General features: G+C 46.2%; 1 long non-coding RNA gene across 6 annotated transcripts in view; it reads right to left on the minus strand.

Annotated features, from left to right (window-relative positions):
• Positions 1–17086, minus strand: part of LOC129384371 (uncharacterized) — a 430482-nt gene extending 413396 nt beyond the window's left edge. Inside the window, exon 1 of one of the 6 annotated variants that reach the window (XR_008612103.2) lies at positions 16784–17086. This is a non-coding gene — a long non-coding RNA (uncharacterized lncRNA). Of the gene's footprint in view, positions 1–2262; positions 2353–16783 lie in introns of those variants that run through there. The other 5 variants (XR_008612104.2, XR_008612102.2, XR_008612101.2 and 2 more) reach the window with 5 other exon arrangements.
• Between the last annotated feature and the right edge of the window lie 6834 nt (positions 17087–23920).

A 23920-nucleotide genomic window follows, 5' to 3' on the forward strand; every position in this document is an offset into this window, starting at 1 on the left:
TTAATGACCTTCTAAATTAATATAGTTAGATAAATGTTTCGATGGGGAATCGAAGAGCAACACGAAAAGCTCCCGATACAGCTTTCTGTTGCTCAATACGTGCCACATGAAATTATTTTTTTTTGTATTACTTACTGAGCATGTTGTTCTACAATTTTCTCATTGACGCTTTTAATCTAATTATTATATTTGAGAAGTTGATTAATAATCAGGTCGAATTATGTACTTAGGTGGCATGCAAGTAAGAAATTCGACACACACACACACTTAAGACTCCTTACGTGTGGAAATGCGAGAGAATTATACAATTTGTAGACCTCTGAACGCCATGAACGCGTTCGTGTTATGCACTCGTGAGGTGGCGTCAGCTCCTCCCCATTGGCTGCGCTGTCACATGCCCAATGACGCACGCACAAGGCGGACCTTTAGTTAGCCTGAAACCCCGGCCACGGCGGCCGAATTTTGATGGGGGCGAAATGCGAAAACACCCGTGTACTTTGATTTAGGTGCACGTTAGAGAACCCGAGGTGGTCCGAATTTCCGGAGTCCCCCACTACGGCTTGCCTTATAATCAGGTCATGATTTTGGCAAGATCTGTAAAACCCCATAAAAAAAAGTCAGCCAGAACCGTGGAACCGCTGCGGCGTTGGGGAAGCGGGCTCGCCTCGCCCCCGGAGGCCCGGGTTCGATTCCCACCCAGACCTAGATTCATCGTATGTTCTCTTCAAAGCCTTTAATTATCTTCGTTTACAGAAACGTCCCTGTGAAATTCGATGTCAATCCGAGCACTTTTTTGACGTGTAAAACTCTGCGCCCTCGGCCACTTTTGCTACCATATTTCAGTCATGCCGACGCCAAGGGATTTTCGCGTAATGAGGCACATAGTGCTTTCGCATTAAAAAAATAATGTTAGTATCTCCGAACGACGGCAAACAACATTACCTTGATAAATGGAAAATGAGACATCCACCCATTGTCCCTTTATTAATGACTTCTACGCACCTTGCGGGTTTCCGCATAACTATTACGTCAGAAAATTCCATTGTTTCTGTCCAGTTAGGTGGCATTTGCAATATATTTAAAGTTTGGCTTAAGTTACGTACACCCGCTGTAAGCAGTGCTGGTGGTGCTGCACTTCGAGCTGGCGATTATGATTCGGCCTCGGGCTGTCATCCGCTTGCATTCTGGTTATCTCAGAGTTAGTATAGCGACCTACTCGGTAAGCTCTTGATCGCTGGTTTGATCGTCAGGTCAGGAAATCGTATTTCTTCACCTGCGGAGCTATCGAGCCGAGAAAACGTATGGGTTTCTTCTGTGGCTTCGTGTTACTCATGAATCAATGATAATTCTTCCCTTTCATGTAATTTCCTTCCCCTTGCAGACGGCCGCAAAACTGGTTTGCCACACCCGCAGCCATCTTCAGCGCTGAGTTTCACTTTATACGTGCTCCAAAATGACAATTGGAATCGAATCTTTGTTTCTGGCGTCTCTTAATTTTGCTTCGAATTGACCTAAATTATATGCTTCACGTTATTTTACGCCTAACATTAGTATTGGAAGGATAGGGATGATAATGCGGTTACCGGTAAAAAAAAAAGACAATGTTCATCTTGTAAAAGTTACTATATTTAGAGTGCATGCATGAAATGTCATAAATGGCTGCAGTTCCAAAACCAGCTTCGTGGCGGTAACTCTGTTAAAGCAGCTGGCACTGAATTCCAAGAATTGAGTTTTGCCATGAGCGGAATAAGTCGCCTTGTCATCTTGTATCTCCGATATCGTAATACTAGACTAATAACCAGAAGCTACCCAAAGCCATGCGCTCTTCCCTTCTCAACCGTTTGATGAAGTTTGATCACGTAGGACATGTCGGGTTTATAAAGTGCCTAACCTTTAGAATACACTTTCAGTTGCAAGTAGCGCCGTGTCCTGCCTTTTCTTGTGCCTCAGATTGTGTGTCCCAGTATTTCGCGCTCTGAATTTACCCATTGTGCGGCGCTGCATGGAACTAGAGACAACGGCGTCCTCCGTCAGCGTGGCGCTGTAAGTGGGGACAGCAAAGGAAGGAAAACGGGACGCCAGGAAAAGCGAAATGTCAACAAAGAGTGCGCGGTGAAGAGGACAGGGGAAAGAGAGACTCCGATTGGCGCTCGGCTCTTCTTGTGTATCAAAAGCTTATCGCGCCGGTAAATAGCGACGTTAGTGTGTTTGTCGTTTGGATCCGTCCTCTGCGGTCTTGATACTTCCCGGCAAGGATCTCACCAGGAGTTGCTGATCCGTATCAGTTGGCGACACCGCTGAGCCGCTACCGCGGAAAACTGGTCCCTGGTTTGGAAGCCTCAGTGGTTCTTCAACCTTTCTGTCAGCTATCGCATTGGGCATCTGAAAGAGTTTTTTTACTCGTTTGTCGTCGACAAAACGACCTAGCGGAGCCTTGTGCAGGGAATCTTATTGTTTTTCTTAATTTTCTCGGCCTTTATCTCTCCTTCCTTTCTTTCTTTGATTCATCGTAGTTTGGTTTATCGAGTCTGCTTTTGGTTCCGAACCCTCCTTTTAGCAGGAGTAAAAAAAAGGCGCGCGTTTACTTCAAAGTTGCTTTCGGGAGGCTGCGCACAGGAATGAACTTTGAATGCAGCCCTTCACATCGTTCATATTGGCATAGTTCACATTGTTTAGGGTATTCTTAAGGGCATTCTTATGCAGGTGAATATTTTTGCTTTGGCAAAAGAAGCCGGCGGCAGGAATTGAAAGGGCTGAAATATTTCTTTAACCGCCGGATTCCTTCAGTTCTAATCTGGCCCATGATTTTGGGTGCGACAAGGACGAAATGCCGTTTTTTATGGTTAAAGAACGCTTGAAACGAAATGTAAGCATATCTTTGATCCATCGCCGTAATGTAAGGGAGTGCCGGCTGAAGTGTATGATAGACGAGCGTACGCGACGCATTTGTTGCTTCTGCCAGGCGCAATGGCAAATTACAAACATCGTGCTCGACTCTTTCAATTTTCGGCCTGTTCTGTGAATGCACAATAGAAAATTCATTTGTGGGAACCGTTGCACTATTTCCGTTTTTTTTTTTCTTTTAGAGAGCGTATATGCTCACAAGCCGAAAGAAGTCCTCGGGACAGTGAAGCTGGCATGCTCAACATCGGCCACGTTGGCCAGTTATTACATTTTTGTGAATAAACCAAAAGAAACATAATATCGCACACATATTTTTCCTTGCATAAGGGAACTGCCATTCAAAATAAAAAAGAAAAGTGGGACCAAAGTTTTTCTAAAGATTTTTTTTTTAAAGTAGGCTTTTTGTAAAACTTGTTTCTTTACCTATTTTATTCTTCTCTCGCATTCTTTTTGGGAACCCATACTCCTGCGGGAATCTGCAGAGGCGCATCAAATTTGCAAAATGTTTCTCATTTGGGCCCTGTGAATGAGTGAGTGAGTGAAACAACTTTATTCGGTCAACAATAGACGCGAGTAAACTCGACGTCACCTAGCTAGGCCGTTAGGATGCATAGTTGGGCGTGTTGGTTAAGCATGATCTGAAGTGAAGGCGCTAAAATGACCCTGTGTGTGTGTGTGTTTCTTCTTTGTCCTCCGTCATTTTAGCGCCTTCACTTCAGATCTGGCTAGGCCCACTCGGGGACCATCAGGTGAAACCTGACGGCCCACTCGCGGGCCCTCTGGACTGCCAGGATTTAAGATATATATATATATATATATATTGCTGTGAGCGCTTTCAGGGACTGAAACTTTCTTGTCTAGGCAGCTTAAATATGCGTTCGCAATTTATGAAACGAACAGACCAAATAATAATGTCAAGCATACATGCAAGTTCGCTCCAGAAGCAGCAGCGAAGCAACAGAGCGATGATGCGTTGTCTGTTTATATATATTGTCCTCAGAGGTCTGCGATAACCGCTTTATTGCCGGCGTGATATCCTATCACCTGATCTTACCACACTTTCGTCACTTGACAAAATTTTGATTGGTGGGCAAGCCGGCGAAAACATAATTGCCCTCATTTCGCACTGCTGTAAATCTATTTCAAGGGTCTAAAAATGCGGCTGCGACTTTTCTGTCTCCAGCGTTGTAGTGAGGTGGTTCAAAATACAACTGATTCGCCAACGTTATTTTAATGGAGAGCTATGAGGACGTCTCTTGGGCTTTGGTTCGGCTAATCCGAATTTCCTCGTATCGAATTTGCCGAACTTCAGGGGAACCGGACCTTGAAACTGCCTAATGCTTATGGCTGTAAACTCCGTTACTAGTGTGTACGGGTGAGTCGGCGAGAGGTGTTGGTTGGAACGTGTTGAAGGAGAAGAGGAATGGGTCGTTGTTTGCGCCTGATGGGGGTTTTGTGTAATGGCTCGTCTGATACCTCTTCGGCACATTCCGAGTGACTGTCTAATGTTCCTACCGTGAATCAATGAATGAAGGGCGTTGTAGACTGGAAATAAGTAATTGTCTGACCTTTCCTCGAGTACCCTTGACCGACATACGTGACGGGAGTCGTTTGAAGAGACATTACAGTTACTCGACGTGAGCGCACTTTCCAAGGTCAGTCTCTCTCGCTGTCCCCCTATTTAAGGCGCTGACTCAACGTGGCGTGAACTACCCTGGATAAATTCTGTGCAGTGTTATGTCTTGCGTTTCGTACAAATGTGGGAAGGGGGGAGTTGCAGCTTCGTTGAGACGATGCGTGGAAGTTTATAGATTGATCGATCTGTTTCTGAAACGTGTCATGCACTTCGTTAACTTACGATAAGCTGAGCTTTATTGCAAAAGCCAAGTTGATGTACGCAATTTAGCACCGGGAAATTGGTGTTAGGTGGCATCAGCCTGGGTCGCTATGTAAGAGGCACACAATTTTATTCGTGGCTGACACGACCTTTTCAAATGATGTGCAGTGTTCTCGACAACGCCTGTAGGGGCGCTATAACGTAAAACTATTCGAAACTTTTCTATTCCAATACTGCAATCAGCCCACCGCGATTGGTCAAAAACTTTTTTGGACCACCCCCACTTCACCGGTCTGTCAGGCGACGTCACGAAAACCGCGATACCTCCCCACCTGATATGACGTGTACACGCTGATTATACATAATTTGACCGAACAAAACAAAAAAATAGTTATTTCTCATTCGACGCCTTTTTGCCATTAGCCCTCGGCTATTGGTCCAAAGTTTTTCGGGCTCCACCCACTTCACCTGCCTCTCCCGCGACGTCACAAAACCGCAAAAGCTTACCCCGTCAAAGTGACGCGCACGCGTTAAAGGTGCATTAATATGCCGAACAAAACTGAATTTTCTTCTGAATAGCCGCAGGCTGCCCCGTTCCAAACGGAATAAAAGATGGCTACTGCCGATCGCTCCGGCACTGGCTACTCGCCCCTGCCGGAGCTCATGGGTTTATTTGGTCGTAATAAAACTTTTTGGGTGGCCGTGTAACGTTTTCTAGAACTTTCGGCACGTTTACGACCTAGTTCTGCCAACCTTTCTTTGCTGAGGATTTGTTTTAGCGTCATTCTTAAGCTTCCGTTACATGCCGCCGCGATTGTTGACGAGCCACTGCAACCTAAGTAAGAGAAAGCGGACCAATCGCAGGCGCCGGCACCACCCTCTTCATCCGGTTATCGATATTCAGTGCAGTGGCTCCGCCCCATCGAATTCCTCTCCACATGAGCATGCTCCTCGCCTATTGTGAGCCAATTAGATAAGACAAGCCGCTCAGTGCAGGCAATGTTATTCGTTTTTGAAGCAAACAAAAGTGACCTCCTATGAACGAGAGGAGCGTTTGATTGGTCTGTTCAGACAACCCTGCGGATGACCGCCCGATGCTTGCGTCGGTGGTTACGCAAATTTGACGTCAGAAGATTGGAATAAAAACATATTGGAATAGTTTTACGCTATACGGCCCAGGAATACCATCTTTCTAAAGGCTCTCGTTTACGTATGTTGCTTTCAAACACCTCCACTCACTATTGTCTTTGTCCAAGTGGCGCTTTACTGCATATGCATGCAGTTACGGAACCTTTCTTTCCCTAAATTGAATTACGATTTCTTCCTTCCTCTTCCACTGTGTAACGTAGCCAACCGGACTCTATGACAGGTAATATATCATCCCTTATCTATGAGTTATGTGTCCTGTGTACGGCTGGTTTCTTGGGGCATCCCTCGGGGAATGTTATGAATGAAGCGAGAAACGTAAGAGCAGCATCTGGTTGCTGAGCGTAAGCATATTGAGAATTGAAAAGGTTTAAACGAAATACAGCATGAGTGAAAGTACGTATGTGAACGCATTTGAGGGGCACTAAAACACAGTCTGATGAACCGTGGGCTGTCTTATGTGGGCTAGATTTCACCTAAATGAGAAGCGAATTTTTATATTTTACTGCAGTGGCAAAAAGAATGGCAGTGTTGCCCGTGCAAAACGGCCTGTTGCTAAACTTTGCTAAGCTTTGCTAAACTTGCTTAACTAACTTTCTAATCCTTGCTATCGCACATTGACAGTGATAGCAAGGTTTAGCGCTGGAAGTAAACATGTCCGGAAGAAAACACAACCTATCCAACTGCAGATCGATTTCCTTAGCCTCTAGTTGCAGTAAACATTTAGAACATGTCGTCTACAAACATCATTTTGAGTTTCTTGAGGCCAACAATATTTTAAGTCTTCCAGCATCGATTTCACAACGGCCTCAGCACCATTACGCAAACATCTGAATTTGCTCATGACATCTGCCACGCATTTGACCTAGGCCTTCAAATCGATGCCATATTTGTAGACTTTTCCAAAACCTTTGATACAGTTGTAAATTCCAAGCCTTTGCATAAACTACATAGTATGTTAAATAATCCTAGCCTGGTTACCTGGATGTCTAGTTTTCTCTCGGATAGGTCGCAATAGGTTTGTTTCGATTCTGCAAAACCACCTGCGTTGATGTTACCTGTGATGTTCCGCTGAGCTCAATTTTAGGTCCGCTTATCTTCCTCCTGTATATAAATGACCTATCTAACAACGTGCTACCAACTAAAATCCGTCTTTACGCCGATGTCTGTGTCATCTGTTACACAATTACCAGTCATGGATACCACGTCATTCTGCATAAAGCATTTTACAACTTTTGTACTTGGTGTAACGAGTGGCAGACGAACTTCACTTTTCGCAAAACTGTCTCTATGTCCTTCTCGACAGCTACTACACAATCACGTCTTCCATAATGTTTCATTGGTATTCCTCTAGAAAATGTTTCTTAATGTAGGTACCTTGGCATTCTATTCACACACGATTTATCCTGGTCCAAACATATCCAAGCAACATGTTCTACAGCTCTAGCACGTCCAGGTTACCTAAAGCGTTCTCTGCGCTCAGCCCCTAAAGAAACAAAATTGCCCACTTATAAAACCCTAGTGCAGCCCATATTGTATTACGGATGTGCCATTTGGAATCTATATCTGATATCCCACATACAAAAAAAAACCCAAATCCGTCCAAAAGAAAGAAAAAAAAAAGCTATTCGACTTATATACAGGCGTTACGACAAGGACTTTTCCCATTCTTCTTACCTTCCTTCCATGAACCTCTCTTCGCTAGTGGAGCGGTGTCGTGTAGAAAGTCTTAAAACGGTTTTACACCACTGCTAACTCTGCACGTTGCTCATCCTTGGAATACGTTAAGTTTGCTAAAGCGTCTGACACACGGAATTTTCACCCTCTAAATATAACACACCTGTACGCCGGGACTTACAAATTCAAGTATAGTGTTTTTCCCCGATCCATTGAAATGTGGAACCAGATAGGAAACATAGGAAAATTGACACTTGATAGCTTTGTTAAGGCAATCACTGGTTGATGCCCGTGATTGCTAGGACCATGTATTATATGCTATGTTTATATGCATATATGTATGTATTGATACCATTTCTTTATCTTTTTCAACATATTTCTTACACTAGTGCTTTGCTGTGTGCCTTGTACCTTTGATTTTGTACCCCACTCCTGTGATAACCCTCTTATGGTTGCAGTATGTATAACTACATAAAATAAATAGCGTCGCGCTCGGACTCTTCGGAAGGTGTTCTAAGTATACGGGGGTTCTGACCATACACAGCTGCCAGCTGCGTCTCACAACGCCGGCGCGATGCGGAGCACCGACAGCGGCGTTGTAGGCGTCGCACCTGGATGGTGCACGATATGAGGCCAACGAGCAACCGTTCCTCCACTGGAATATTAGATAAGTTTACCTTGACCTTTACGGCCTGTTCCACTCAAACACTGCGTGCACAGAGCAGCTAAGGAGGAACACTAGAGTGCTAATACTGTATAGACTCGTCTAATGGCCGCACCCGTGTAAGGGCCGCACCCCAAACTTGGCAGCCCTGGGGAAAAAAATTTCAACGGAGAAGCGATCGCGTTCGGTGCCCCGATGCAGCGCGCGCGCATCGGTGAATTTTCGCGCGCTGCTTGCTTCCGTGCACCGATACTAGGTGGCCAGGGCCGGGGTGTGCGCAAGATACGAGATGTGCGCAAGTCGCCGGCCGCGTCAGCACCATTTTGACCAGAAGGTTTGGTCCCGTGTAGGAATCGCACTTCGTCAAAATTGTGAAAAAGAAGTGCGCCCCCTTACACGAGTCTATACGGTAGTATGCTAAAGCGAGCCTACTTGCAAGTGCTGGAAATGCATGCGCACACCGCTCATGCCAGCGGCCGAAAGCGGAGCGCTGCCCTGGCTGCGCCACCAAGCCGATAGAGTGGACCATTGACAGTGCGTCCACTTCGTTTTTTCGTTTTTGCAGCCAAACGCACTCCGCGTCCCTGGAGACCCTTTAAACTTCCACACGACCCGTGGTTGCTCAGTGGCTATGGTGTTGGGCTGCTGAGTACGAGGTCGTGGGACCGAATCCCGGCCACGGCGGCCGCATTTCGATGGGGGCGAAATGCGAAAACACCTACATGTGTACTTAGGTTTAGGTGCACGCTAAAGAACCCCAGGTGGTCTAAATTTACGGATTCCTCCACTAGGGCGCGCCTCATAATCAGAAAGTGGTTTTGGCACGTAAAACACCATAATTTAATTTAACTTCCACACGTGCGAACGGTGCATGTACTGTCGATAGTGGAACAGCACGATGGCAGCGGTGTCCGCGGTGACGGCGAGAACGTGCCCAGAGCGTCTATATAAGTGCACTCTTAAAAACGTTCACCTTTTGTGGCTTATGCTGACCCACAATGATAATCGTCGTCTGCCTTGCTTGCGTTTCATTTCTTGGAAAATCAGCGCTCGCTATATACTTTCCTGTCGAGAATTCTATGTCGCATGCTATGCTCGCAGCTTTAAAGAAAAGAAGCGCAAGAAAGGCAGATGACGATTATTGTTGCTGGACAAGATACGCCCCGAAGGGTGTAAACTTTTTTAAGAGTGTGCTATCGCAATAAAAAAAACGTGTTGCGCATCATTTCCGCTCGTAATGTGTTCGTAAGTATTCGTATTCCCGACAGACTTGTGTTTAACAAATTGTTTATGGCTTCCCTTACACTACTCGGGTATGCAAAAACACCTTTGCGCTCGTCATGTCCAAGGAAGACAGCATGTGACAGTTCTATTTGTTTTATTCGATAACACACAGTGCAGGACTTCATATTTCGAGTGGAACGTCAAACGAACCTCATATACAGTTTGCCATTGCGAAACAGATTCTACAGACGCCGCGATTCCAGCTAAACAAGCCACATTTTTATTGGTGACTTCGCATGACCAACTGTTCTTTCATATCTTTCATTTGTCTTGTATGTTCTTTTTAGTTACGTTATTGTGAACAAAGGCCATGAATTTATTTTATTTTATTTTTCAGTTACCACACACTGCAGGCTTTACGAAGTCCAAGCAGCAAGGGCAAAACAAAAGGCAACTTCAAATGTAATCTCATTCTAATTATTAGAATGTGTAGGACACTTATTTCTAACCATAAAGAAGTTTTCGTATGCCGCAGTTTTTATTTCTTTTTATTGAAATAAAAGTAACCAAAGTAGTCGTTCTCGCCGTACGGCGGTGATGACAGCTGCTTCTCACTTATTTAAACGCACTTTTAAAGCAACTGACAACTTGATGATAATTAAAGAGATTGGTCGCGACACAATTAGGACACAAGACTCGAGGAAAATGTTACACTGGAAAAGGGTGGCTCAACATTGACGACTTAGTGTTGTGCTGCGTCGTGGCTGACCGCTTCCTTTAATACTTGATGTCGCAGATGGGCTTCAATTCCACAGTTTCTCTTGGGACAGCTGTTCTGTCTAGCGGAGTGAACGTTACGAGTGTGAGGACCTTGTAAGGATGTGTGCTTACTACATGGCTTTGTCGCCGCCGTTGCGGCTACTGATTGTGATGGTTGTGGCCTCTTGTTGACTCAAGCGGGCGCGGTACGATATAAAGATGTAGCATTGTGAGCCGCGTTCTAATCGCTATTGCACGAGCTACCTAATGCAGGTTTCGGAAGACAGACTTATATTCGCCCTGTAAGCCGACCGACGAAGTAGGGGAGCGAGCGCACCGCCACCCTGCATTAAAGAAAAAAAAAAAAACGTGCGCAAAATTTTAACATATAGTGTCGGCTCATAGTTGTGTCTAAAGCGCACCGGTCTCACAGTGGAATACCGCATTATGTTCAGCGGATTCCTTGCATTGCGAATTATCATTGATTTGGCCATTCGACATATGGCACTGGGTGGGTTCACATTTCTGGCTAATCCCGAAGAATGGCTGTGTGCCACTGTGGCACATGAGGTACAGCATCTTTGAATGTCCCTGGATGTGTGTCGTACTTCTTTGTGCATTCACTTGCCATCGCTGTTCTTCCGTCGACAAACATCATACATCTTCTTCGCCTTCGTGAAAGATACATAGAGAAGGCTCTTTATTGAAAAACGGAGTGATTGGCCGGCGTGGATTCGCCCACGCGCTACTCTCCAGGAAAGAAGACGGTTCGCCTTAGTAACATCGCTGCACAGACGTCCAACACTATGCATCCGCCTGATTTGGTGTTAGCATTTCGGCAAAGCGCCTGAGCGGTCTAGTGCATAACATAAGATCGTATGACATTATTGTTGTAAACGTTGCGGGGATAAACTCGAACATTGCAAGATAATGCACGTGGCACATGATGAAAGTAAGTACATATGAACGCATGACTACGTGTTGTATAGCCTTTAGTGCGCTTCCCATGACTTTCCGCCATGTGCGTTAGATTTGCATAATTTCTTTTAAACAGTTACTTCCTGAACATACATTTTGCAGCATGTTCAGTGTGTATATTTCTGGGCCAGCTGATTGAAGCATAGACTCACAATCGCAGCATTTGTTTCTCCGCTCCCGCTTACAAGTGTTACATCTACGTGATATGATTTATGAGAAACAGTTAAGAGCTATTCTGTACTTGTTTTAACCGCCACAAATATAAGGTTAATACAAAATTTGAAACCTTTGTTTAGCGCACTTGTGGTGTAGTGAAAACGCGCTACATCTCACAAGATAAAGAGCGCGCTTGCTTTATTTCGCCCTTATGTACCCACCGCCCTCCACTGCGGCGTCTCTCGCAACTCCTATGTTGCTTCAGGACGTCAAAAAACCCATCACAACTCAGCGTCGCTTTCTTCCCTACCCCTGTGTAAGCTATAGCGGACCCTAATATTTCCTTCGTTAACCTTCCTACCTTTGGTTTTGCCCCGTTTTATCTCCCTTTAGGAAGGGGAGCTGAGTCTGCAGTAGGGAACGTAGAGTGCGAAGCGTTGGTTAACACTAAAAAAAATTACGACCCGTTACAGCAACGATACTCAAACTTGACTCACTTGAATCCCGCGCCAACCTCACCAGGCTTTGTTTGTTTAACAAAAGTCTATTACCACATCCCACAGCTCCGACTTGATAGTTTCCACACCATGCCATATTTCCTCACGCAGAATCATAGTAGTAAGGTCGGTATTAACACACATCGCACCAAAGGCTGGCTCTTACATATTTATCCTACTGACCTGGACCTGGATTGCGGAACACTGGAATGTCGTAAGCTTTCGTCAATCGTTAGCTAACATTGTATAGCCAAGAATTTCTCATGCATTTTTTTGAATCTTACCACTCCTCTACGTAATGGTCTCGAGCCGTGAGGGTATAGATAAATGAAATGAAAAACAACCCTCGGCGATGCCAGCAACATCGGTAACGCTTGGCAACTTGACGAAAGTTGGAGCGTTAACGAAATATCTCGAAAAACGCCCGGCTCGGGCATGGAGAACTCGGAGCTGAGAAATGAATCCCTGTAAACTGGCGGTAGAAAAAGAAAATCTGATTAGGAAAGTGCGAAGCGACAATGGGAAGCCACGCGGCTGTAAAACGCGTAAAAAGGAGGCCGTAGTCCTCCATCAGGGCCGCAAACAGGCCTTACTGCCTCGTTGGGTATCTGGAAGCGAGGGATGCCGAGAAGAGATTCGGAAGAACGAAGTCTCCAAGGCAGATCGAGGAGACAGATCGAGGGAAGCGGTGCGCTAAAGGAATAGGGTTCTAACAGCAATGCGTAGAGGCAAGAAGGAAATCAGTTCGATAGAATCGCAGGAAAGACGACATGGATGAAGGCGTCCAAGAAAGAGCCCAACTGAGAATGCGCAAGAGGCAGTCTGTGGGTCGATAAGTATCATCCGTTGCCTATACGCGTGGAAGCGGAGGGACCTAATGGGAGGAGAAGCGAAAACGTGCAGATATGGTAGCCTCATCATCCTTTGCATCCCGCTTGCTAAGGAGAAAGCAGTATTAAAGCCGTGAGAGCAAACTTCTAAACTGCAGAGAAGGAAAAGAAAACAACAAATGCTCGAGGACATCTGCAAGTGGGAACAGGGAGGAAGTGCGCGGACAAGGAACAGAGGTAATGATAGTAGTGCAAATGAGGGTAGGTATGTGAAATAAAGGATGAAAAGGCCTAAGCAGAAAATGGGGATGTGTGTCGCACAGTCCTGATGACAGGTAATCAACGAAGAAGCAAAACAGCCGTAGCGAGAGTGTCAGGAGTGCCTGTTTGCGTGCGCCAACAAACACGGTCACCCGTAATGAGGGTAGGGATACGCTCCGAGTAAACAAGCGGGTTCTTACCTAAGCGGGGAAACGCGAATGAAGTCCTGAAGGACGGGAGGGCGGACGAGTATCTCGCGCATTCGTTGCGTAAGCTGTGAACGTACGGCAGTCGCTGTTCAACAGCGTGCTTCAAGCTGTACTTCCGAGATTTGCCTGGAGTACCGGAAGTGCTGTCCAGACTGACAGATGACCGTGGTTGTGGCAGTGCTTTCGAGACGGTCAGCACATCCGATCCGGCAGGAGATCAGCAACGTGTTCTCTCTTTCGCTGGAACCTCGCCATGCGAAACGGGCTCCGACAGGTCTGTACTAACATTTCATTCATCATTGCATTCATCATCGCATACTGGACGCACCATGCTGATGCACAGATTAATCCTGGTACTGTGACACTCCATTGGTTAATTATTAAATGTCCTATAAGTGCAACGCTGTGGGCGTTAGTGCCCAAATGCTCCCTTAGCGTGGTGCCTTTTCTTGATGATTGTGATCAAATTTTTTTTTTTCTTTATGGAGCTTTGTTATCGTGTACGTGGAGGACAATGAATGAAGCTTCCGGTTAAAAGTTGTTTGGTTGTTCATTTGTCAGGATGTGAAGAGGAGACGCAACACAATTTTTCATCGCAGTTCCTTTATTTTGTTCTACCGCAACAATATTGAGGAGGATTTATGACTTTTGCTAATTTGGTACATCGCTTAAACATTACTTATTCTGCTGTTCTTTGTCGACAGAGCGCCTTGCTAAGTTCATTCTTGCGATTTCATTTGCCCTTTATTCTTCCAAATTTAAGTTCATTGGATTGTATACAATCGGGGAATGTTTGCTATATTGTGGTTAACTTTTTTGTGCGTGTGTGTGATCAGCGTTCTCTATTACAACAGCATATTTACTGAGATCAATTTCAACGGTCATTCGGGCTGCTCATTTCAGTCGAGCATTGCTATATAGCAGGGAAGGGGCCGCTAATGCAGTCACGTTCTAGCCGCGTGATTCATCGATATGCATACGGATACTCTAATACACTACGTGCCCGCACTGAATCCCGCGCCCGTTACATTATGCGAGACCCATAAGCCGGCAAAGGAGAAACGGAATTGAAAATGGCGTTCTACCCGTCGAGATGGAAAAGACCTGGCTCTGGGCCGAATAAAAGACAAGAATGGCCTAGTCCGGCTACAGGAGAGTCGTTATGGCACTACAGTGGCTTTGGCCCGTGTTTGACCCACGGGATCTTTTGTTTCTTTATTTTTTTAAGGGCTGCTCGAAAAACGAGGTTGAATGGCTGGCCGGTGCTCCTTACAACAGTAAAGAACAAAACTGTGCGTAGTGTTACGAAAGATTTGGAGCATGTGTGAAAAAAATAGCGCGATAGGGAGCCCGAATACACGGAGGCTGTCTGTCCCGAGTTTACCGTGAAAACTGGATTTTCTCTTTCTGAAACGAAAAAGTGTCGAGCGGCCCGGTCCACTCCTGGGAAACGCGCAGCACGGGCACCTTCATCTTTCTCTGTGTGAAGTTATTTCGTTATAGTGATGTTTGGAGAGGTGGTCGCGAGGGGCCGTCGGTTCTCGAAAACGCAAGAAACAAAAGATCCGTTCGTTGTTCCCGTTAGTGAAGGCGCGTTTCGACTGCCACTTCGCTCGCTCCAATTCTCTAGGTCTTCTAGAGTGTATTTCCCGAACAGACACGGACCTATGGAGACGCCGAGCTTAGGCGTAAAGGGGTGAACTGCAAGCTCTGATAGAGCAGAATGAAGAGATGGTTTTATTAGATTACAACGGAATTGCTCCGAACAAAGACCGTTCCCAGAGCGAGTAAAAACGGGGGAATCAGAATCAAAATCATAAAAATCGTTCACACTTCAAGTGAAGGGTTCTGATGAAGTGCCTACATACTCCTTTCGGTGCTCACAAACTGGGCACCTTTAGGTGTCGTTCAAATTTAAATTTCTCAGGAATGCGTACGATGGAGTATTTGGACTGCCTTCGCGCTAAGTGAAGTACGTTCGGCGAAGCCCGCTGGCTCATTTTGGCCGCGTTTATATTGCGCTCGCTTCCCTCTCTCTATGTCTTGGGAATAAGGGACGCTGGTAAGTGCATTTGAGATCGAAATGGTGAAAGAAGAACAAGAAATCTGAATGGGAGCTTTGGAGGGGGGTCAGGTGGCTCGAGCTGTCGGGACGCTCTGTTTGCCTATGGAAAGCACGTCGCACTTGCCTCCTCCTGGAAGTCACGGCACTCTCACGCCTTTAGCACGTCTGGCACCTTCGAGATGTCCGTCACGATGGGGTTCGGGTTCTCGCACAGTGACAAGGAATGAACAAAAGGAACAAGCTATGGAAAGCACGTTGCTCTGCACTGGCCTCCTCTTGCAGGTGCGCGAATGTTTATTGAGTTGTTGTAAACTGTACCGTTCTGTGTTTTTCGAAAAGAAAAAACGCAGCGGTCGCGTTCTAGTCTCTCGGGACAGCGCTGGAAGAGGCGCGAGAGGAAAATGAAGAAAGGGCGTACGTACTGGGAATTCTTGGCCACCGTGGTAGGTGGGGTGCATAGAGGGGCGGCAGGAGGTGGCTCTTTATATTGAAGCGACGGTGAGGACCGTTTACAAAAGTTTACGAAAGCTGTTTCTCGCGAATTAAGTCTCGCAGTTTCCGTTTCCTCAGTTTCTCCATCTCCTGTTTTTAGGCTTACAAACGAGGGTTGCACGTTAGAGCAGATGACTCACGGAACCGGGAGAACAAGTAACATGCATGGTTCACAGAAATAAAAAAAGAAAGCATATCTTCGCAGTAGCTGGGGATATTTTTTTTCTTTTGCATCTATATTTTTTCTTAGCTTTTTTCTCTATCCTCTCTCTCTCTCTCTCCCTTCTGGTTGGCAGTTTGTGACTTACGCAGGTCACCGTAAAGTGTTCCGCCGCCCCGGAGCGTGACATTGCAGGGTAGCCGCGCACCCTTAGGCCAAGCGGTGCCGAGCTCTCCGGTTTAACTTGTTTCCGCACCGGTTCCTTCGTGCTCACAAAGTCACAATAATGTTTGTTTGTTTGTTTGTTTAGTTGGTTGGTTGTTTATTTGTATTTTTATTGTCCATTTAATCCGGAAGTCGCTACCGTTCGCGCCGTTGCGCGCCCCTTCGTTCGGGGTGACGCAAAGCAGCTCAACGTAAAGCACCGGCGAGCGGAAAACCTTTTCAGCGGCTTGGAACGTTTGTGCGCCTTGCGATCCTTTTAGCAGAATTTTGTGTATACGCGTGCTGTGTGGAACCTGTGCGACTGCGCGCCTTGTTTTGTCTACTGTTGCATAAACATATTATTTTTCTTGCCATATATTTTTTCTTTACATATTTTGTGTGCTGCACTAATCTTACGCTCTTGGCAGTTTTTTTCTTGAATCGGGGAAAGTGAGAAAGAGTAGACTGACGTATCACAAGCCGTCACTTGATCTTTCTGGATCTTCGTCGCGTGTGATAGCACCCTGTGTAAGTATTGCGCACTGGCCCGTTCGTTTCTTCGCACACATTTCGGCACTCGAGTGGCGCCGCCTCGGTAATGAAGTCGTTCATCGCTTGTTGTAATTCTTCTGCCGTAAGCTTCCTGACGTTTTCCTGAAAACTCACAATACCTTTTTCTGATTTCCCTTAAAGATGAGGAAGGAAAAAAAACGTTCTCACCTTTATTCGTAATGTGCGTCTTCGTTTCTGTCGCTCGAAATGGGCCAGAGTTTGGAGCAGACTGCGCAAAATCGCGCGCCGACCCGAGTTGAACACATCTGACCGAAAACATTATAGCCGTTTGCGCGTGCAGTTGGGAACGGTTTTATTTCTTTAGAGACTTATCTTTTATTTATTTATTTATTTATTTATTTGTTTATTTATTTATTTATTTATTTATTTATTTATACATGCACGCGTCTCAAGGGTTCCGATATCAGAACATTGTGTGAGGTTGTAGCTGCGCTTTTGTTTACAAGCAGCAGTAAAAATACATGTAGTAGAAAGAAAAAAGAAAAGTAATAAATTATGGGCTTTCTAGGGAATGCACAAAAGTGTACTCGGAAATTAAACTCTACACAATGTTCAGAACGACGCAGCTGCTGAATCTGCGTAAACATCAACAACTGGCCAATGCATTTTTAGTGCTGGAGCAGCAGCGTATCTGTATTTAGACACGTTAATCATTTAGAATTTTGCTTACCGCTGTGGAGAAGGTGGCGGCACCCTTTCGCCACCATTTGCGATGTCAGATCGAGTAAATCAGTCCGCTCCCCGTGTATATGAAGAGCGAAACTGGTGCGGCAGTAAGCGGAAATTTACAATGACGATGCAAGCCGGAACGGTGTGACTTCCGTAAATGGGAGTTCTACAATCCAAAGCTCATACGACAACGGAGGTAACAGCGTTAAGATTTTTTTTTTCGAATTTAACCGTGCAGTTGCCGCTAGCACTTTCAACACCTGAGGGATCCTATAGCGAACAGACAGGCTGACAAATTAGCCGACACATATTAAATAATTTCAAGGCTTCTATACTGTAACTCTTGCGTCACAGTGGCACATGCTCGTTCGGGAGGAGTGGCCAAAAACGGGCTCGTACACACTGGCTCAAAGCCAAATATAGGAAGTATAAGAAAATCGAAGCTCCGTTGATTATCATGTGCTATTTTGTTGAGCGGTTCGGGTGCTTTGAGCCGACATTATACTTTGTATACCTATAAGCCGACATTATACGTACAGATTTTACGTCTTGAGTTATAGTATCGTTACACAAAACACGGTTGCGCTTACTGACGCTGGTTTATTAGTATAGATGGAGGGCTATATGAGTTCTCTGTTGGGTGACAAACGCTGACTTACGCACACCCAATCCGGGAGGGATTAGGCAAGAAAAGCTTCGCCTTAAAATCGGATCCTAGGTAAAGGCAATCCCTGCGCTGGCTGTCAAGGGGGCCATCTCTTTCGAGATGTTGTTATTTAAGAAACAGCGTAGTTTTGATGAAACAGATATGCAGATCAAGCCCGGTGTGGCCCATTTGACTGTCGTGTGAAAAGAGTTGGAGAGCAAGACTTCAAATCCAAACTCAAAAGGGACGGCAGTGCATATGAGGATGACTGCATCCTGCATTATACAAAAAGTGATAAAGAACAGGGCCTTCTGGCATGGTTGCCGATACAGGAAGTCAGCGAAACGCTAAATAAAACAATGAATTGCGAAGGTCCCACGAACGAATCGATGCTATGTCAAGCAGTTTGCAAGTACCTGGCAGAGCGACATCACCAGAGTGGACCAGAGTGCTTCTGTAAATCGAGTACTTTGGTGTGTGGGTCACGAGCGTACGTGTCTGCGACGACAGCAGCCCGATGACTACCTCGCTGAGGACGATCATATGGCAGCAATGGCATGATTTCTACGCCGGCCATTTGACGCGAACTTACGGCATGGCCATTGTTGGGTTTCTGCATAACTGGTGGACGAACATAAACGAGAAAAACACAGACTGTGATATCATTCGCAACTACGTATTATGCGACAATACGTATAGACAGCTATGTCAGGTGGTGTATGTAAAATGACAGCGACACTTTTACTCAGGCTAAGAAATGTTAAAGCACAATTAACACGGGCGATCGTCACATTCGATACTACGTTGCACAATTTCTACGTAACGTTCCAAGAGAAAAGTACTGAGGAAAGGAAGTTTGTTTCGGTGATCGTGCAGTCAGACGCTGCGCCTCAGAGCGCGACCTGTCAAAAGGAAAGAAGACGAGAAAATGGCGCGGAGAGCACGTGCCGAACGTTGCAAAGAGACGGCTGTCTTTGGAACTACAAAAGCATATGCGCGCGATCGTGGTCTAATGGTCAGAGCATCCGGCAGCTGTGCTCGACGACAAAGTTTCGATTGCACCTTCGGTCGCACGTTATATATATATATATGTGTGTGTGTGTGTGTGTGTGTGTGTGTGTGTGTGTGTGTGTGTGTGTGTGTGTGTGTGTGTGTGTGTATATTTTATTGGAGGGAGACAAGACAGCAATCTAGTTACCTACCGCAAAGTGTCAAGAATGAGCAAAACAATGCTTCGAATCACAAAAGCCGCACGTGCGTTCTCATTAGAAGCGTTCATACTGGTCGATGGGTCGCCGGAAGCGCAATAGCGCTTGCAATACCTTCTGATACGATGTTAATACCCGTCATTACTCTAACTTCCAGTTGATTCGAGTGTATCAGAACATTATTACATGAATAGAATGTGCAGAAGAGGGCCTCAAGGTCAGGCAGCCGTATTGGGACCTTATATACATAATTGATAGAAGGTAATTACAAACGAGCAGGAAAATAAAAAGATACGCAAGACACCAGAAAACCAACCAACCTCAGAAATAGGTAAAACATATAAGAATAAGAAAGCGTAAATAATCAATTTGATTATAAAAGAGCAAGCTGCAGTAACAGTACAAGTATACAAGTTCTTTCGACAGAGGCCCGTCGTCGAACTGGTTTAGCACGACGGAGAGTGATTACCTCTCGACATTGTACGGCGGGCATTGGTAAACAACATGATGTATCGTTTTTTCGTCGCCGCTAGGGCCAAAGGTGTCACGCGGTGTCGGTCATCGCTATGCTGAACGCGTAGGCTTCAGTAAGCGCGACACCCAACAGTGGCTTACACAAAAGTGTCGCGTATCTTCGGGGAAGTCTTGATGGGACTCGAAAGCCTAAAAGGTAGGATGCAGGCAGTATGATCGGGCATGCAAAAAGGGTGGTTCATTCCATTCAGATGCGCGGCATCGGCGTGCAAGAATGCAAAGCTTCCTTACGGCATCTTTCCTAGAGCGGTCCTCTACACAGCCTAAAGGAACAGCTTGATCCTCACGTTCATCGCCGATAGTACCATAGTGACTTGGTAGTGCCCCACCGCCGAACGAGATCCCGATGGGCAGAGGACGGCATCCACTGGCCAGAGGGTTGACACAGGTCGGCGCTTGTAGTCGTCGTCGGTTGTCGCACAGCTCTCTTGAGCACGAAACAATGTGGGTGTTCACGAACGTCGCTCAACGTCCCGGTCCTAGTGTAGACACCTCAGAAGGGTCTGCAGCAGTTTCCCGTTCACAGCATGCGTCTGCAGAACTACACCGTGACTCAGCCACTAAGTCAGCAAGCGCTAATTCTGGTTGAGCTCCGTCAAGCTTATTTCCCATTCAAAAGTGGGTTTTACCGAACTTACAGCAGCACGAAGTATACACATGAATTTGTTATACGCTTCACAAGACACGACTCAACCCAACTGCGTAAACCAATATAAGATCCTTCCAATCCTACGTCAAGAAAAAACACAAAAAACACGAGTTTTGTGAAGCGTTTGAGGCTGATTTTCGATCTAGGGGCTTCGATCTTAAGCCATCTGCATTGCCACTGAAACTTCCTTTTTTATAGCACATCTCAAAAGAATATTGCTGTAAAGCGAGATTCCAGCGCAGGAGACGGCCATTTTTGGAAGACGTTGTCTGCAACCATTTAGAGGACAATGATCCGTTTCAATGACGAACCTCGAGCTCGTAAGATAGAAAGACTATTTTGGAACAGCCTATACGAGACATCCGCACTCTTTCTCGGTAGCTCTGTGCGCCTGTTTTCGACTAATGAGTTTCCGACTTGCGTAAAGGACGGGGTGTTCCACCTCGCTTTCTCCCTTTTGGCGTAGTACGACGCGCATGCGTTTGACATCAGTTCTATTCATTCCTGCACAAAGTGAACCGTAACAGTAGCCACTGAACAAATGACTTATCGAATATTCTCAGTCAGGTGGTGGTCTATGGCCTTTGCAATTTCAAACCCCTGCGGTTCCTGGGGACTGAGCCGCAAGGCTGAGAGTAAAACGGCAGTGCCGCCTTCTAGTCGCGGAGGGTCGGTCATTAGTGTGTCGGTTCGTCATTAATAAAGTGCAGTGCGACGCGAAGCACTGCGAGTTCTGATGCCGTCGATGTTGCCAAGAGAAGTTTTCAACTTGATAGGGGCGACTTTTGCTGGGATGACCACAGCTTCGGTAGAGCTGTTCGGCAGGACAGAGCCGTCTGCGCATATTTGCACGTAGTCTTGGTATTCTCGTGCAATAATGGTAAGCTGTTTAAAAGCCGACGATGACAGATCACCCTTTTTCGGGACGCCAAGTGTTGTCACGTTGATCTTGGTGTGAACGAGACCTTCGATTCCTCCTAGGAGGAGTCGCAATTCTCGCGGCAGATTCGAAGCAGGATGATGATGACTCAAGACGCGTGCATACTATTTAGGAGAATGACGCACGTGGTCTCTCCGTAGGCGGAGAGGCTAGATTGTGGCGAGGAGACCAGACTAGGCGCCTTTAGCGCTTCGATTGCAATGTGTGTCTTGATGAGCTGGTCTCTAGCGACTGCCAATAGGCTGCCACCGTTCACGCCTTTCGAGGAAGGCCTAAGCAAATCTGGAGCTTCTGGGCCTGAACGCTTTGTGTTGTACGTCAGCTTGTTTTACTTGCATTTGTTAATGGTGGGAAGATGTAGCGTAGAACGATGAGGAAACCACCTTGTGTAGCTGCAGCATAGCGCTTATATGATTGTGCGATACTATGGGAGCTTCAACGGCGACTTACCAGGATCCAGTAGCTAAACTAGGAAGCGTCTTCTAGCCGCAGGGAAGCGTGCCATTTGCCCAGGTTTCATCATATACAGATCCAGCAGAACATTTCTCTTGCCGAGATGGCACAGGGCTGTCTAAGAAATTCTGTCAGGTCCTGGTGGCGGCGTACGTCCGCGCAAAGCTAGTGCCACCTTGAGATCATGGATGGAAAATAGTAGATCTATGCGGGAGTCACGTGGTCGCTTGAGAGCTGATGAAAGGTGGGAAGCTGCTAGGGGATGTGATTTAGCCGGATACCGTGCCGCAGAGCTCTTCCGCCACATCGGCTGCAAGTGAAGACGGCTGCAAATGCAGACGTAGAGCCGTCCGCAAAACTTTACGGCACACGGTATTTGCTAAAAGCCCGCTTTTCCTGAAACATCGCTACACAGCCTCGAATGCTAAGTTTCAGTCTGTATAGTATCGCTTTTGGAACCTAAATAGCAATTCATTAAATTTGAAGTGCGGTGCCTCAACGTACCAGCCATTTACATGTGTCGCGGCACACGTGTCCTCTAAACTTTTGGGGCCGACGGTACTGCGAAGCCAGCACACTGTGTTGTGCCGCTCTAGCGTTCCGGTATGTAGGCCGTCTTGTCGCGCTCACGTTCGCTGGTCAGCTGGCACCGGAAGTAGCTAGTGAAAACAAATCGACGCAGAGCAGCGGGGCTCGCACGTGCGTCCATGCCCCGGCTGTTCGCAATGCCTTTCTCCGGACGGTTCATTTAGGCCTCCTATAAGAGCGGTATGGCCCGAACTATTCAGCGATGTCCTACTTCTTCCTGCCAAGCGGAGCCTACATCCTCTCTCTTTCGGCAATCCCGTTACTCCCTATCGCTCGCGTGCCCTAAGCAGAGGATGAGGTATGCCGGAAGTTATTAGGCAGGACGAGGAATGAATGACCACAGGTCACAGAGCCCAGATAGGGGTCATCGGGAAGCTGGTAATTGTGCTTCTGCAAGCGTTCGAAATATACCTGCAAAGTGGCGCTTCGTGTTGTCAGTGAAAAGGTCAAATTTTAAATTCTCCGGCGCCTAAGATGCATGAGTCGGGAAAAACTAAAGGCGTACACCTCATTATGATATTTGGTTAGAGGGAATGTTTTTAAATATTAGAAGAGGGAGGTGTGGAGGGGGCGAAATGACGTAACAATGATCGCAATAAATATCACCGCTGCTTGGGTAACAGCTTAAGAGTTCAAGAAAACCCAACTTTTGCGCTCTCAAGGTATTTCTTGAGTGTCTGTTTGCGTGAAAGTGTGTGTGTCTATGTGGGTGTATTTTTTTTTTCATTTTTGATGCTCTTCAGCTGTTACCAAGATGAATTACTAACGAGCCCAGCTAGAAGTTCTTCGTTGCCTGGCTGACGCCTCATTGCAGGGCATGTGTGACAAGCTTTGTTCTGTTTCGTCTCGCTGACCTGGTGCTTTGGCGATCTTGCCTCAACGGTGACTGGATGGGAGAAGGCTACAAGGCACTGTGCGCCGTGCGCTCTCTGGCCTTGTTTACTCTTCAGCTTTAGTTCTTAATCGCAGAAGAAGGGAGTTCATATAATCCGATGCTACCTCTAATATGACTCACTAGAACTGCCACAGTTACTGAAAAACATCTTGTAAACCGAGATAGAGAGAAAAGGCTGAGAGGTAAACGAAGCTGCTGCTAGTTTACTATCCTTCATTGGGGAAATTAAGAGAAAGGAAGAAAGAATGAAAAAAAAAGGTAGAACTGAACCGGTGTTATGCGCGCGCGCACACCACAGCATATACGGGAATGACGAAACCCGCCGTGGTTGCTTAGTGGCTATGGTGTTGGGCTGCTAACCACAGGGTGGCGGGATCGAATCCCGACCACCGCAGCCGCATTTCGATGGGGGCGAATTACGAAAATGCCCGTGTACATAGAGTTAGGTGCACTTGAAAGAGAATCCCTGGTAGTCCAAATTATTCCGGAGTGCACTACTACCGCGTGCCTCATAATCAAGCCGTGGTTTTGGCACGTAAAAATCTTATTAATTAATTTTAATTTTTGAGGAATGAGCGTTCCAGATTATACACCTCAAAGAAAGCCGATGTTCACTAATGCCAGTGATATCCGCGAAAGTTTTGCCAGTCAAACATGATATGCGTTGTCACGTTTATATCTTCGTTACGCAACATGTTTTTG

The sequence above is a fragment of the Dermacentor andersoni genome, chromosome 8 (assembly GCF_023375885.2).
Source record: "Dermacentor andersoni chromosome 8, qqDerAnde1_hic_scaffold, whole genome shotgun sequence".
In the NCBI taxonomy this organism is placed as follows: domain Eukaryota; kingdom Metazoa; phylum Arthropoda; class Arachnida; order Ixodida; family Ixodidae; genus Dermacentor; species Dermacentor andersoni.